Source organism: Nerophis ophidion, linkage group LG03 (genome assembly GCF_033978795.1).
Source record: "Nerophis ophidion isolate RoL-2023_Sa linkage group LG03, RoL_Noph_v1.0, whole genome shotgun sequence".
Classification (NCBI taxonomy): Eukaryota; Metazoa; Chordata; class Actinopteri; order Syngnathiformes; family Syngnathidae; genus Nerophis; species Nerophis ophidion.
Genome location: NC_084613.1, coordinates 61,989,644 through 62,003,495, shown reverse-complemented (window position 1 = coordinate 62,003,495; position 13,852 = coordinate 61,989,644).

Here is a 13,852-nt window from a genome sequence, read left to right as displayed (position 1 = left end):
CAAATTTAGATTGTTTTCTTTGTTTAATAATAGAACAAGCACATTCTGAAAATGTACAAATCCTAATGTTGTTGGTTTTTTTTTACACTATAGTATTCTATCGCTATTTGTCGTTATTTATACTTTCTGAATAAATTATGTGATAATGTTCATCAGTAAACTCATCGGTGTTAATTTACAATCTATCTGTCACGGCCAGGGGCGCATTCCAATGCGTCCTCATCTTTGGGCTCTGCTTGCCGCACCTTGGGACGTGGCCGTGGGCGCGTCACGTCCACATGCCGGCAAGGCTGTGGGCAATCAGCAATCAGAAGGAGCTGTAAAGAGGACCAGTGGACCCAAGGACCCATGCAGGAACTTAGTTTCTGAATGGTGTACTGTAAGCCTACTCGAGGTTGATGCTCTCTGCGTTTTCCCTCCGTGCCGGACTTCCTCGTTTGTCCTCCCTCAGTGCCCTCCCAAGTTTTGCCCTTGGAGATTCTTCTGTTGTTTTCCCTTGTGGACTTTAGACTGCCCTCCTCGATCCTTGACCCTCGCCCGGACACGGACATTGTCACTGCTCTCCTGTCCTGGACCATCTGCCTGCCCCACAGACTGCCGTGTTCCTTCACTTTCAACACTTGGTAACACACACTTCAACTAACTACACACAGACGCACACACACACACACACACACACAAACACACACACACACACACTCACACTCACACTCTCTCTCTTGGGTTTTGACACTCTCCATTTCCTTAGTTTAGTTTATTAGTTAGTATTGTTTATTGTTATCATATATATATATATATATATATATATATATATATATATATATATATATATATATATATATATATATATATATATATATATATATATACATATATACATACATATACATATATATACATATATATATATATATATACATATAGATATATGTATATTATATATATATATATATATATATATATATATATTATATATATATATATATATATATATATATATATATATATATATAATAAGTTATTGAACATTACTGCCTCCTGGTGTCTGAGCCGTCATCTCCCCTCTGCTCATTTTCCTCGACTGGTGCACTAGCATCATGTGGTATATTTCTTTCACATATGTAGCATCGTCTACAAAGATACAAACAATTGCTATTGTGACATCCAGTGGACACATTTAGAACAGCAGTTTCTTTCATTCAAAAATTTCCGCTCATTTTTATATGTAACAAACTAATCCTGAGGGCCTGATCCAGCCCACGAGCCGTATGTTGGACACCCCTGCTCTATAGTTTCAAGTCTATGATTTAATTCAGTTATGTGATGACACAAAAAAACAAACTGAACAATCTTTGTACAGAACATCACTTGTTCCCCATTTTGTTATATTACAGCCTTATTCCAAAATGGAATAAATACATTTTTGTCCTCAAAAGTCTTGACACAATATCCCACCAGGTGTTTAGACAATAAATGTTGTTTCAAGTCAAACGACTTTTTTGCGCTAAATGAGGCATGTCCTCCTAACTTTACACATGCGCATATTGGCCGTCCGCTTAAAAGGGGTGGGGGGGGGTCGCACTAATATACAACGAAAACTTTAACCTTAGTCCTAACATAAATAATAAATATAAATCGTTTGAGGTACTTACTATGAGGTCTGTCACACCGCTGCCTCTACACCTGGCTGTTATCTACCGCCCCCCGGGGCCCTGTTCGGACTTTATCAATCAATTCTCAGAGTTTGTTGCTGATCTAGTGACACACGCCGATAATATAATCATAATGGGGGACTTTAATATCCATATGAATACCCCATCGGACCCACCGTGCGTAGCGCTCCAGACTATAATTGATAGCTGTGGTCTCACACAAATAATAAATGAACCCACGCATCGCAACAGTAATACGATAGACCTAGTGCTTGTCAGGGGTATCACCGTTTCCAAAGTTACGATACTCCCGTATACTAAAGTATTGTCCGATCATTACCTTATAAAATTCGAGGTTCGGACGCATGTTCGTCAAACTAATAATAATAATAACTGCTATAGCAGCCGCAACATTAATACGGCCACAACGACAACTCTTGCTGACCTACTGCCCTCGGTAATGGCACCATTCCCAAAGTATGTGGGCTCTATTGATAACCTCACTAACAACTTTAAAGACGCCCTGCGCGAAACCATTGATAACATAGCACCGCTAAAGTTAAAAAAGGCTCCAAAAAAGCGAACCCCATGGTTTACAGAAGAAACTAGAGCTCAGAAATTATTATGTAGAAAGCTGGAACGCAAATGGCGCACGACTAAACTTGAGGTGCACCATCAAGCATGGAGTGATGGTTTAATAACTTATAAACGCATGCTTACCTTAGCTAAAGCTAAATATTACTCAAATCTCATCCACCGTAATAAAAACGATCCTAAATTTTTGTTTAGTACGGTAGTATCGCTAACCCAACAAGGGACCCCTTCCAGTAGCTCAACCCACTCAGCTGATGACTTTATGCAATTCTTTAGTAAGAAAATTGAAGTCATTAGAAAGGAGATTAAAGACAATGCGTCCCAGCTACAACTGGGTGCTATTAACACTGACACGATTGTATATACGGCGGATACTGCCCTCCAAAATAGTTTCTCTCGTTTTGAGGAAATAACATTAGAGAAATTGTTACAACGTGTAAATGGAATAAAACAGACAACATGTTTACTTGACCCTCTCCCTGGGAAACTGATCAAGGAGCTCTTTGTATTATTAGGTCCATCAGTGCTAAATATTATAAACTTATCACTCTCCTCGGGCACTGTTCCCCTAGCATACAAAAAAGCGGTTATTCATCCTCTTCTTAAAAGACCTAACCTCGATCCTGACCTCATGGTAAACTACCGACCGGTGTCTCACCTTCCCTTTATTTCAAAAATCCTCGAAAAAATTGTTGCGGAGCAGTTAAATGAACACTTAGCGTCTAACAATCTATGTGAAACCTTTCAATCCGGTTTCAGGGCAAATCACTCCACGGAGACAGCCCTCGCAGAAAGGACTAATGATCTATTGCTAACGATGGATTCTGATGTGTCATCTATGTTGCTGCTCCTCGATCTTAGCGCTGCTTTCGATACCGTCGATCATAATATTTTATTAGAACGTATCAAAACACGAATTGGTATGTCAGACTTAGCCCTGTCTTGGTTTAACTCTTATCTTACTGATAGGATGCAGTGTGTCTCCCATAACAATGTGACCTCGGACTACGTTAAGGTAACGTGTGGATTTCCCCAGGGTTCGGTCCTTGGCCCTGCACTCTTCAGCATCTACATGCTGCCGCTAGGTGACATCATACGCAAATACGGTATTAGCTTTCACTGCTATGCTGATGACACCCAACTCTACATGCCCCTAAAGCTGACCAACACGCCGGATTGTAGTCAGCTGGAGGCGTGTCTTAATGAAATTAAACAATGGATGTCCGCTAACTTTTTGCAACTCAACGCCAAAAAAACGGAAATGCTGATTATCGGTCCTGCTAGACACCGACCTCTATTTAATAATACAACTCTAACATTTGACAACCAAACAATTAAACAAGGCGACTCGGTAAAGAATCTGGGTGTTATCTTCGACCCAACTCTCTCCTTTGAGGCACACATTAAAAGCGTTACTAAAACGGCCTTCTTTCATCTCCGTAATATCGCTAAAATTCGCTCCATTCTGTCCACTAAAGAAGCTGAGATCATTATCCATGCGTTTGTTACGTCTCGCCTCGACTACTGTAACGTATTATTTTCGGGTCTCCCCATGTCTAGCATTAAAAGATTACAGTTGGCACAAAATGCGGCTGCTAGACTTTTGACAAGAACAAGAAAGTTTGATCACATTACGCCTGTACTGGCTCACCTGCACTGGCTTCCTGTGCACTTAAGATGTGACTTTAAGGTTTTACTATTTACGTATAAAATACTACACGGTCTAGCTCCATCCTATCTTGCCGATTGTATTGTACCATATGTCCTGGCAAGAAATCTGCGTTCAAAGGACTCCGGCTTATTAGTGATTCCCAAAGCCCAAAAAAAGTCTGCGGGCTATAGAGCGTTTTCCGTTCGGGCTCCAGTACTCTGGAATGCCCTCCCGGTAACAGTTTGAGATGCCACCTCAGTAGAAGCATTTAAGTCTCACCATAAAACTCATTTGTATACTCTAGCCTTTAAATAGACTCCCTTTTTAGACCAGTTGATCTGCCGTTTCTTTTCTTTTTCTTCTATGTCCCACTCTCCCTTGTGGAGGGGGTCCGGTCCGATCCGGTGGCCATGTACTGCTTGCCTGTGTATCGGCTGGGGACATCTCTGCGCTGCTGATCCGCCTCCGCTTGGGATGGTTTCCTGCTGGCTCCGCTGTGAACGGGACTCTCGCTGCTGTGTTGGATCCGCTTTGGACTGGACTCTCGCGACTGTGTTGGATCCATTGTGGATTGAACTTTCACAGTATCATGTTAGACCCGCTCGACATCCATTGCTTTCCTCCTCTCCAAGGTTCTCATAGTCATCATTGTCACCGATGTCCCACTGGGTGTGAGTTTTCCTTGCCCTTATGTGGGCCTACCGAGGATGTCGTGGTGGTTTGTGCAGCCCTTTGAGACACTAGTGATTTAGGGCTGTATAAGTAAACATTGATTGATTGATTGATTGATTGATTTTCCATAGATTGTTAAATCTTTATTGCTATACAAGCTGTATACACACTGATAAAGATCCAAATCCAAGTTTTGTCTATAGCAGAGCTGCCCCTACTTTTTGCCCTCAAGGCCAAAGTCAAAATGTGCCAAACAGAGATATTTTAAGTGTGGAAAACAAATAGCCTAAATGTAAATGGGTTGAATAGAATAGAATAGAATAAAAAACAATAGAATAGAATAGAATACAATACAATAGAATAGAAAGTACTTTATTGATCTCTGGGGGAAATTCAGCAGGGTTGTACTTGTATAGCGTTTTTCTACCTTTTTAAGGAACTCAAAGCGCTTTGACACTATTTCCACATTCACCCATTCACACATGCATTCACACACTGATGGCGGGAGCTGCCATGCAAGGCGCTAACCAGGACCCATTAGGACCAAGGATGAAGTGCTTTGCTCAACAACACAACGGACGTGACTAAGATGGTAGAAGGTGGGGATTGAACCAGTAGCTCTCAGGTTGCTGGCTCATCCACTCTCCCAACCGTGCTACGGTTGGGAGAGTATGAATCATACTTTTTCTATCTTGTAGTGTGGAATGTTACAGAAGTAAGAGAACAATGGTAGGTATCAAAAAAAAACACTGAACTATTATTAACCATCTTGAATGAATTTAGAGTATGCTGTATTGAAATTAAAGTGGTGTGGTAATTGTGTTTTGGCAAAAACTAAAGGCCCCAATAATTTGTGGACTAATGCTCACGACGAGGTAAACTGAATGATGCGGACACCTTTGTTACTGGATACTTTTAAGGAGACGTTGTACCTGTAAGTACTATAAAATGCAAGTATATTTATTTGATACATGTTTGTATTGACTAGGGGTGTAACGGTACACAAAAATTTCGGTTCTGTACGTACCTCGGTGTAGAGGTCACGGTTCGGTTCATTTTCGGTACAGTAAGAAAACAAACAAATATAATTTTTGGGGGTTATTTATGTACCAAATTTGTAAATAACGGCTTTATCCTTTTAACATTGGGAACACTATAATAATTCTGCCCACGTTAATCCACATTAAACTGCCTCAAGTTGTTTCTTTAATTAAATACAATGAGAAAACTGTTCTTCTACATATAAAAAGTCCAACATTAAACAGTTTCCATTGAAACTGTTTAATGTCAACTCATCATGCTTTGTTTATTACAGTATTTGGGAAGCCTGTAGTTGACTTTTATTATGTAAATGTTATATTTTTGTCAACATTTGATAGCAGGCACCCTGCCATTCAAAACTAGGCTGCTACATGACTAATGATTCATGTAACTATAGCTGAAAAATAGTACAATAGCAATAGCAGAGACTATTCATCCCTGAAGACCATGGAGTTCATGTTAGTTCATGTGAAATAACAGACGGACAGGGCCTTGCTGCCCCTAACACACGCACACACACACATACACACACACACAGCAAAATAAGCTAACGTAACGCTAAAAGCTAATTAGCCTCCACATTACCTCAAGCCAGAACTGTGAGCGAGCTGAACTGCAGTTCAGGTTTCTAGAAGGTCAACTGGCTCATAGTGATGTTTGTAATAGTTGTGACTGGAAAGTGTTTTTTATAATTTGGGGAGTGTACGATGTCAGCTGCTAAACACATGTCTGCTCGACAATAAGCATTTACAACATGCGTTCTGAATACGCACTGCTGATTGGCTGTTACATCGCTCTGAATACACACTGCTGATTGGCTTTGTATGTAACCAATCAGATTGTTGTGTGGGCGGGACAATGCTGGGTGCTCACTGCTCAGACAGAGGCAGAAAGCAGAGCAGCTTGTTAAGACTTTAGAATACAAACTCGTTCGATACACCCTCGTACCGAACCGAAACCCCCGTACCGAAACGGTTCAATACAAGTACACGTACCGTTACACCCCTAGTATTGACACATGTAGTGTTTTAGATTGCAATATTGGTCAAATAAGGACACTTACTCTGTACTGTCTGTCTAGCTTGTGCACTATCTTGTGCTTAGCTGTTGTGTAGCTGCCAGCTCTTTGTAACCTGTAGATTACCATATTTAACTTAATTTTTTTAAATGCAATAAAAGACCAACCTTTTGTGCTTATTAGAGGACATTTAGATGTTTAGAGGGCTGTTTGCAACATTTACACAGATGCCAATAGGGCGATATCGTTCCACTTCATTTTAAGTGTTACATCCCGCCCTCGTATAGCTTCTAGGATGCAATGACGTAACCACGTACGTGCTGCCAATTAGTCATTGCTTCTCTTGGACTGCTTTTGTATGTGTGCACGCTCTGCCTGCGTGTACGCGTTGACGAGAAAGGGTGAGTGAGTGGCTAAACAACAATCAATTTTTGGGGGCCGGCAAAAATTTGTAGAACATTAACTTAGTGATAGTGAAAAATATAGCACGTTTTAAAACAATTGTGCGCTGTTAAACCACTGATGGTAGCATAAACTAGCCAAATATGTTCTTGCATAGTTTTTGGTTTGAAAAATGTAACTTATGGAAGATGCAGATAGCCCCTTTGAACTGTTTGTCCAGCTTTAAACAAGCACACATGCTGCAAGATTACTTGTATCAAAGATTTTAGATGCAAACTGATAAAATGAGATACTTGCTATCGGATCAATATAAACAGAGGAGAAATACCCTAACAATAACGGTTGTTAAAACAGGTTTTCTGTAAGTAACACCAAGTCTAATTTATTCCTTTTTAAAGGGGAACATTATCACGATTTCTGAAGGGTTAAAACCAACAAAAATCAGTTCCCAATGGCTTATTTTATTTTTCGAAGTTTTTCTCAAAATTTTACCCATCGCGCAATATCCCGAAAAACGGCTTCAAAGTGCCTGATTTACACCATCGCTATATCCTCCCGTCTGTTGTCCTGTGACATCACTGCGTGAAGCCACTAGAAACCTACATGGCGGATAGTACAGAAAGGTATAGCATAGTTGCTCGGATTCAGACTCGGATTTCAGCGGCGCAAGCGATTCAACAGATTACGCATGTATTGAAACGGATGGTTGGAGTATGGAGGCGGGTACCGAAAACAAAATTAAAGAAGAAAGCTTTTGAGCCATATCACGACAGACAGCGGCACGGGTGGAAGCCGGACGAATTCGGCGATCGCCTTCTAACCAACGATTGGTATGTTTGTTTGGCATTAAATTTGTGTGAAGGGAAAGGCTGGATGCAAATATAGCTACAAATGAGGCATAAAGATGCAATATGAACATACAGCTAGCCTAAATAGCATGTTAGTATCGATTAGCTTGCAGTCATGCCGTGACCAAATATGTCTGATTGGCACACTCCACATAAGTCAATAACATCAACAAAACTCACCATTGTGATTTCGTTGACTTTATCGTTGGAAATGCATCTGCTTTGAGTGTCGCAGGATATCCACACATTCTTGCCATCTCTGTGCCATTTCTGTCGTAGGTACAGTGTGCAGAACAAACGAGGGACTTTCGCATCTTTTGACCACTGTTGCAACTTGAATCCGTCTCTGTTCGTCTTGTTACACCCTCCGACAACACACCGACGAGGCAGGATGTCTCCAAGGTACCGGAAAATAGTCGAAAAAACTGAAAATAACAGAGCTGATTTGACTTGGTGCGTGTAATATTGACAAAATGGCGGGTCGCTTCACGACGTAACGTCACGGGTGAAAGGTCATTGCTCTGACAGGCGAACAATTGAAAGGCGTTTAAATCGCCAAATTCACTCTTTTAGAGTTCGGAAATCGGTTAAAAAAACATATGGTCTTTTTTCTGCAACATCAAGGTATATATTGATGCTTACATTCTGGTGATAATGTTCCCCTTTAATGCCTCTCATGTTGCCATTGAAAGTACATTGAATGCCCATGTCCTCGTGCAAATAGTTATTATATATAGTCAAAAGCGTGCAATTGTCCGTATGGAAAAAATTGTAAGCATTTGATGATGATAATCTTGAAAAGTTAAAAAGTTTACATTAACTGTGGCCCTTTGGCAAATTAGAATTGGCTCACAACCCTGTTTAATGTGAATATTTATTTTTCATTTATTTTATACAGCAGAAGTTGCTTTGTTGGTGAGTCCAAATGAATTTGACATTGTTAACTGCTTCCTGTCGTTAGTCGCCGACTTATGATTAGCAAATAGCTTGTGTGATATCACCACATTGATGACTCTCAGGCTTGGGTTAGTAATAGGACTCAGATGCAGTGTGGAGAACAATCTGGCAGGCTTTTATTTTGGAAGGTTCACTTTTCATCTCTTGAGTCAGGGCAATAAAACAATGGCTATAAATTCAGATAATTGGGCGATAAGTTTTCACAAAAAGTGAAACAAACAGAAAATCACTCCGAAAGGAGGAAACAAAAATATAAATCTTTAACTACAGTAGCGAGGAATATAACTATTAAAAATTAAACAACAACAAACGCTTCAGAAGGAGGGAAAACAATAGGCTATAGAATTTCTACACTGTTTCTGGCCTACAAAAATAATTAACAAAAAAATCACTCAAAAATAGGAAAAGAAGAGACTGTAAAAAATAAACTGAACTTACCACTTCAACTCCAAACATTTATATACAAAAAAACACTCTGCTTAAGAGGAGAAAAGAAAAACTCAAAACACTAACTTGAAAATGTATACTCAGGATAACTGAAAGCAAGACAAGACACGGCTCGGGCATGATGCTGGAGATGCACGATACAACGAGACATTCTGGCACGGGACAAAGGCAGACGAGGATCTATAAGACACAAGTTTGGAAGTCTTTTTGCAAACGCTGCAGAAAACCTCTCTGGATTTACCATCGACAGAATTCAACCAGCGTTCACTAATGACGAAGAAAAAAAGATCATGAAAACTTCCCACATTCTAAGACATTATAACAGACCATTTCTATCAAAGACAAAATAAAAATATTGTAAAATTATGCTTTTATTTTTCATTCTTTTTTTCTTTTGTTATCCCTTGTACATGTTTCATGTTTCCTTTGTTTATTCTTTCCTTTGGTAGTTGTGTTTCAATTTCTTAATTACTGTTTAAAAATTACAGAGGAAAATTATTTCAGTGTACATTTTATATATATATATGTGTATATATATGTATATATATATATATAAAAACATGTTTACTTGTATGTGTCACGATCAGTTTAGTAGGACCGTTGTATGACCCCTACGCAGAGAAAAAAACTAATACGAATATTAACAAAAAGCGTGCTTGAAAAGGAGTGTGAAAAAACATAAATTGCACAGAGGTGTGGAGAAATAAGGTCATATACACGGCAACGCTGGGACTGAGCCAAAGGCAACAAGAAGCGTGAGTGGAGCCAAAGCACAGCAGGTGTACCCGACTAAAAGGGTGAACCATCAGGAATCTACTGCTGCCAAGTAAAGGGACTGGAGCGCTTAAGTAGTCAGGAGGGAATGAGTATCAGGTGTGCGTACAGGGGGCTTCGCCCCGTGACCCAGCTACCAGGCATTGCAACAAAAGGAAGGTAAACGGCAGCAGAGCTGCCAGATCACAACAGTGTGTTCTAATTGTTTGAATTTTGTGTGTCGAAAATGTTCGTTGAAATAAAGTTAGAGGGGGAAAAAAAGGAGCTGACCTTGGTCAGCTTGTTACGACATCTTTTCCGGGGTTAACACAGCCCACCTTCTCCTACGGTTTTGAAGCAATGTTAACATTAAAAGCATACTTGCCAACCTTGAGACCTCCAATTTTGGGAGGTGGGGGGTTTGGGGTGGGCGGGCGTAGTTGGGGGTGGGGCGGAGGCGTGGTTGGGGCGGGGGGCGTGGTTAAGAGGGGAGGAGTATAAAATCCGGGAGGGTTGGCAAGTATGCATTAAAAGTGACGCTTGTATTAAAATGATTAGTTACAGCTCTAACATTAAAGTGAGTCTCGCTACCACTTCTACACACTGGAAAATATGTGGAAGAAAATCGTAAGTCAATCCCACCAACGCGTACAGAAACAAAGACTGTGGATGACTGACAAGAGGCTTACTCTGTTCACGTAATTCCGCTGTGGAATAAACGTGTTCAGGTGCTGAAAGCGATGCACAGATTGGGACTTCTATCTCTAACACAGAGTGAGACCAGTTTGAAAGCCAGAGCCAAAAAAAAAAGAAACACACAGAAGTAGCAATTTATTGATGACGGCAAAGTTATTGAGTTAATTTTCATTAATATTTCCATGAATTTACTTATCAGTCCCGGCCAACAATTGTATGAATTTTTTTTATTGCCTCTAGACATTGAATTAAATGTGTTTTAATGCCATTTAAGGCCTCAATTTTCGTAAAATCAATTTAATGACTTTTGAGGCTTTATAATGACCCGCTGAAACCCTGTCAAATACCCCACACAGCTTTGGGCTGGGCTGTAAAAAGATCGCCTGATGACTATCTGTGGGTTTCCTGATGTTATGTGCAAATTTAACCATTCAATACTCATACCCATGTTACGTGAACAGGGGAAGAAGACGGCACAGAAAGCAGGGATGTTGTTTTAGCTCTATATTCATTATGTTTACAAAAGTATGCAGTTTCCCGATGTTATGTACAAATTTAACCATTCAATACTCATACCCAGGTTAGTTAGTACTTTATTGATTCCTTCAGGAGAGCTCCCTCAGGAAAAATTAAAAAGGTTACGTGTACAGGGGAAGAAGACGGCACAGATAGCAGGGATGTTGTTTTAGCTCTATATTTACTATCTTTACAAAAGTATGGAGTGTGAAACTAATCCAAAACTGTGTATGTGTGAGACTATGTGCAGCGATTATTTGATGAGCGTTACCGGAAGTGTTGCGCGAGGTGTGGAAGTCCCAGGGGGCAAGACAAGCTCGGCGGTCCGTGTCCAGACGGGAGGTCGAGATCCATAAGGGGCAGCCAGTTAACCGGATGGGAACGCGGGGAGACGAGACACACATCTCGCATTCAGGGGACAGAGAAATGGGACTGGAACGACACAACACAGGAAAACGCACAATGAACACGGAGGAGGAGAAAACACAGAGAGAGACCAGAGAGCTTGATACGAGTTGACTTACTGTACGGGAACAGGTAGCTATGTTCTGGCCCGGAATGCAGGTTTGCACTGGCTTAAGAAGGCAGGGAGCTCATCAGCGACATGTGCGTTGAGCGCTAATCGAAAGCAGCTGCTTGCTGCAGCCGGAGTGGCACGCGCAGGAGCGTGCTTGGAGGTGCGTGCTTGGAGGTGCGCCCAGCGCACGGATGAATGCGCACTGGGGTGCGCCTGAGCCGTGACAACCCACTTGACATCAATTGTGGCTGATCACACAGCAAGGGGGTCCTTACATCTGCGGTCCATCTGCAAGGTTTCTTCTCTTTTGTCGTTTTCCTTGCATGGATGTGAGTTTAGAGCAGTGGGGGTTGTGAGTTTGTAAAGCCTTTTGAGACACTTGTGAGTAAGGCCTATATCAATACTGATTGATATTGTTTTACTATTGTGCGGCTGCACACAATCAGCAATCAACACACCTGTTACTGATGAGAGCTTCACGTCCTTCATAAGCCAGCGTGTCCTGCATTCCAGGGCCAGAATGTAGCTACTTGTCTTTGTACAGTAAGCCCTACACGTCTCTAGCTTTCTTCGCCTATGTGCTTCCATGTTCTCAGTGTTTCCCCTCCTCTATGCTCATTGTGTCCTGTCCTGTGTAGTCACCCTGCAGTTCCTCTTTGTTCCCTGGATTCGTGCTGTGTCTCTCGTCTCCCGGGATTTTTCCCTTGTCTTCTTGCTGCCTCCCTGGATTTCGACCTCTCGCCTGGACACGGACTCTGACGCCTCACTCCTGCCCCTGACCTCTTGCTTGCCCACGGACCTCCGAGCCTGCCTTGCCCCTTGTGGACTTCCGCACCTCCCACAACACGCACCTTCAACATTGTGCAGTAAAACTCACCAGCTGGAACAGATCTGGGCAAATTAAGGCCCGGGGGCCGCACACGGCACGTTAAACTTTTCAATCTGGGCCGATGGACATTCTCAAATATTTTTTTTAAATCTTTAAAATGGAAAGTGTAGCTGCTTTTATGATGTGCAGTGATGTTTTCTAATGACCGTTAGTCTTGAACTATACAAAGTATTTCAATGGTTGGAATCTGCGCTTTGATACACAAGTTACTATGGTCATCTAATTAGTTACTATGGTCATCTAATTAGTTACTATGGTAATGTAAGTCACAGCAGCTCAGACGAGGCACCAAGCAGTGTGGGTGGGGAGCGTTTCCACAGAGTGTTTCCAGAGCGGCCAGCCTAAAATGCGGGTGTCAGGGACAGGCGCAGAAGGGGAGAGTTTTGCAACAAAGTTCTAAAGCTTAGTGACATATCAAATTTATCACATTGTAGGTGTGTGTGTTTTTTTTTTTTTTTTACTCTTCGTATTTCGTTGTGTTTGTTTCATTTTTGTTGGGTTTTTCTTGATTGTAAAATATATCGGTTTAGCGCAGGGGTTGGCAACCCGCGGCTCCGGAGCCGCATGCGGCTCTTTGGCAACTCTGCACAATCGCCGACCTCCCGCCGACCTCCCAGATCGTTGTGGGGAGATTCCGGAATTCAATGCCTCGCCCGGACATCACCCGGAGTCAATGTTCTCCAATTTCCACGCGGACTACACTATTAAGGGCGTGCCGTGATAATATTACTCTTAATGTCCTCATGAACGTCATCGCGCCCGCCATTCACGGAATGTTAGCTGCGTGCCGACCGGACACATGCATTTCGCTGCTTCTATCGGCACATGTATGAGATTGCAAGGCATATTGGGTGACACAGAGTACACTGACGGTTGTGATATAAACAACTTTAACACTCCTACTAATATGCGCCACATTGTGAACCCACACAAAAGAAGAATGACAAACACATTTCAGGAGAAAATCCTCACAGTAACACAACATAAAGGCAACACAAAAAATACCCAGAATCCTTTGCATCCATGACATATCCTGACTATGTTATACACCCCGCGAGCACCAACACCCCTCCCCCTCCCTGCGTAGTTGAGGTGGGCGGGGTTTGGTGCTCGCGGGGTGTATAACATAGTCAGGAGGTGTCATGGATGCAAAGAATTATGGGTATTTGTTGTGTTGCGTTTATGTTGTGTTACTGTGA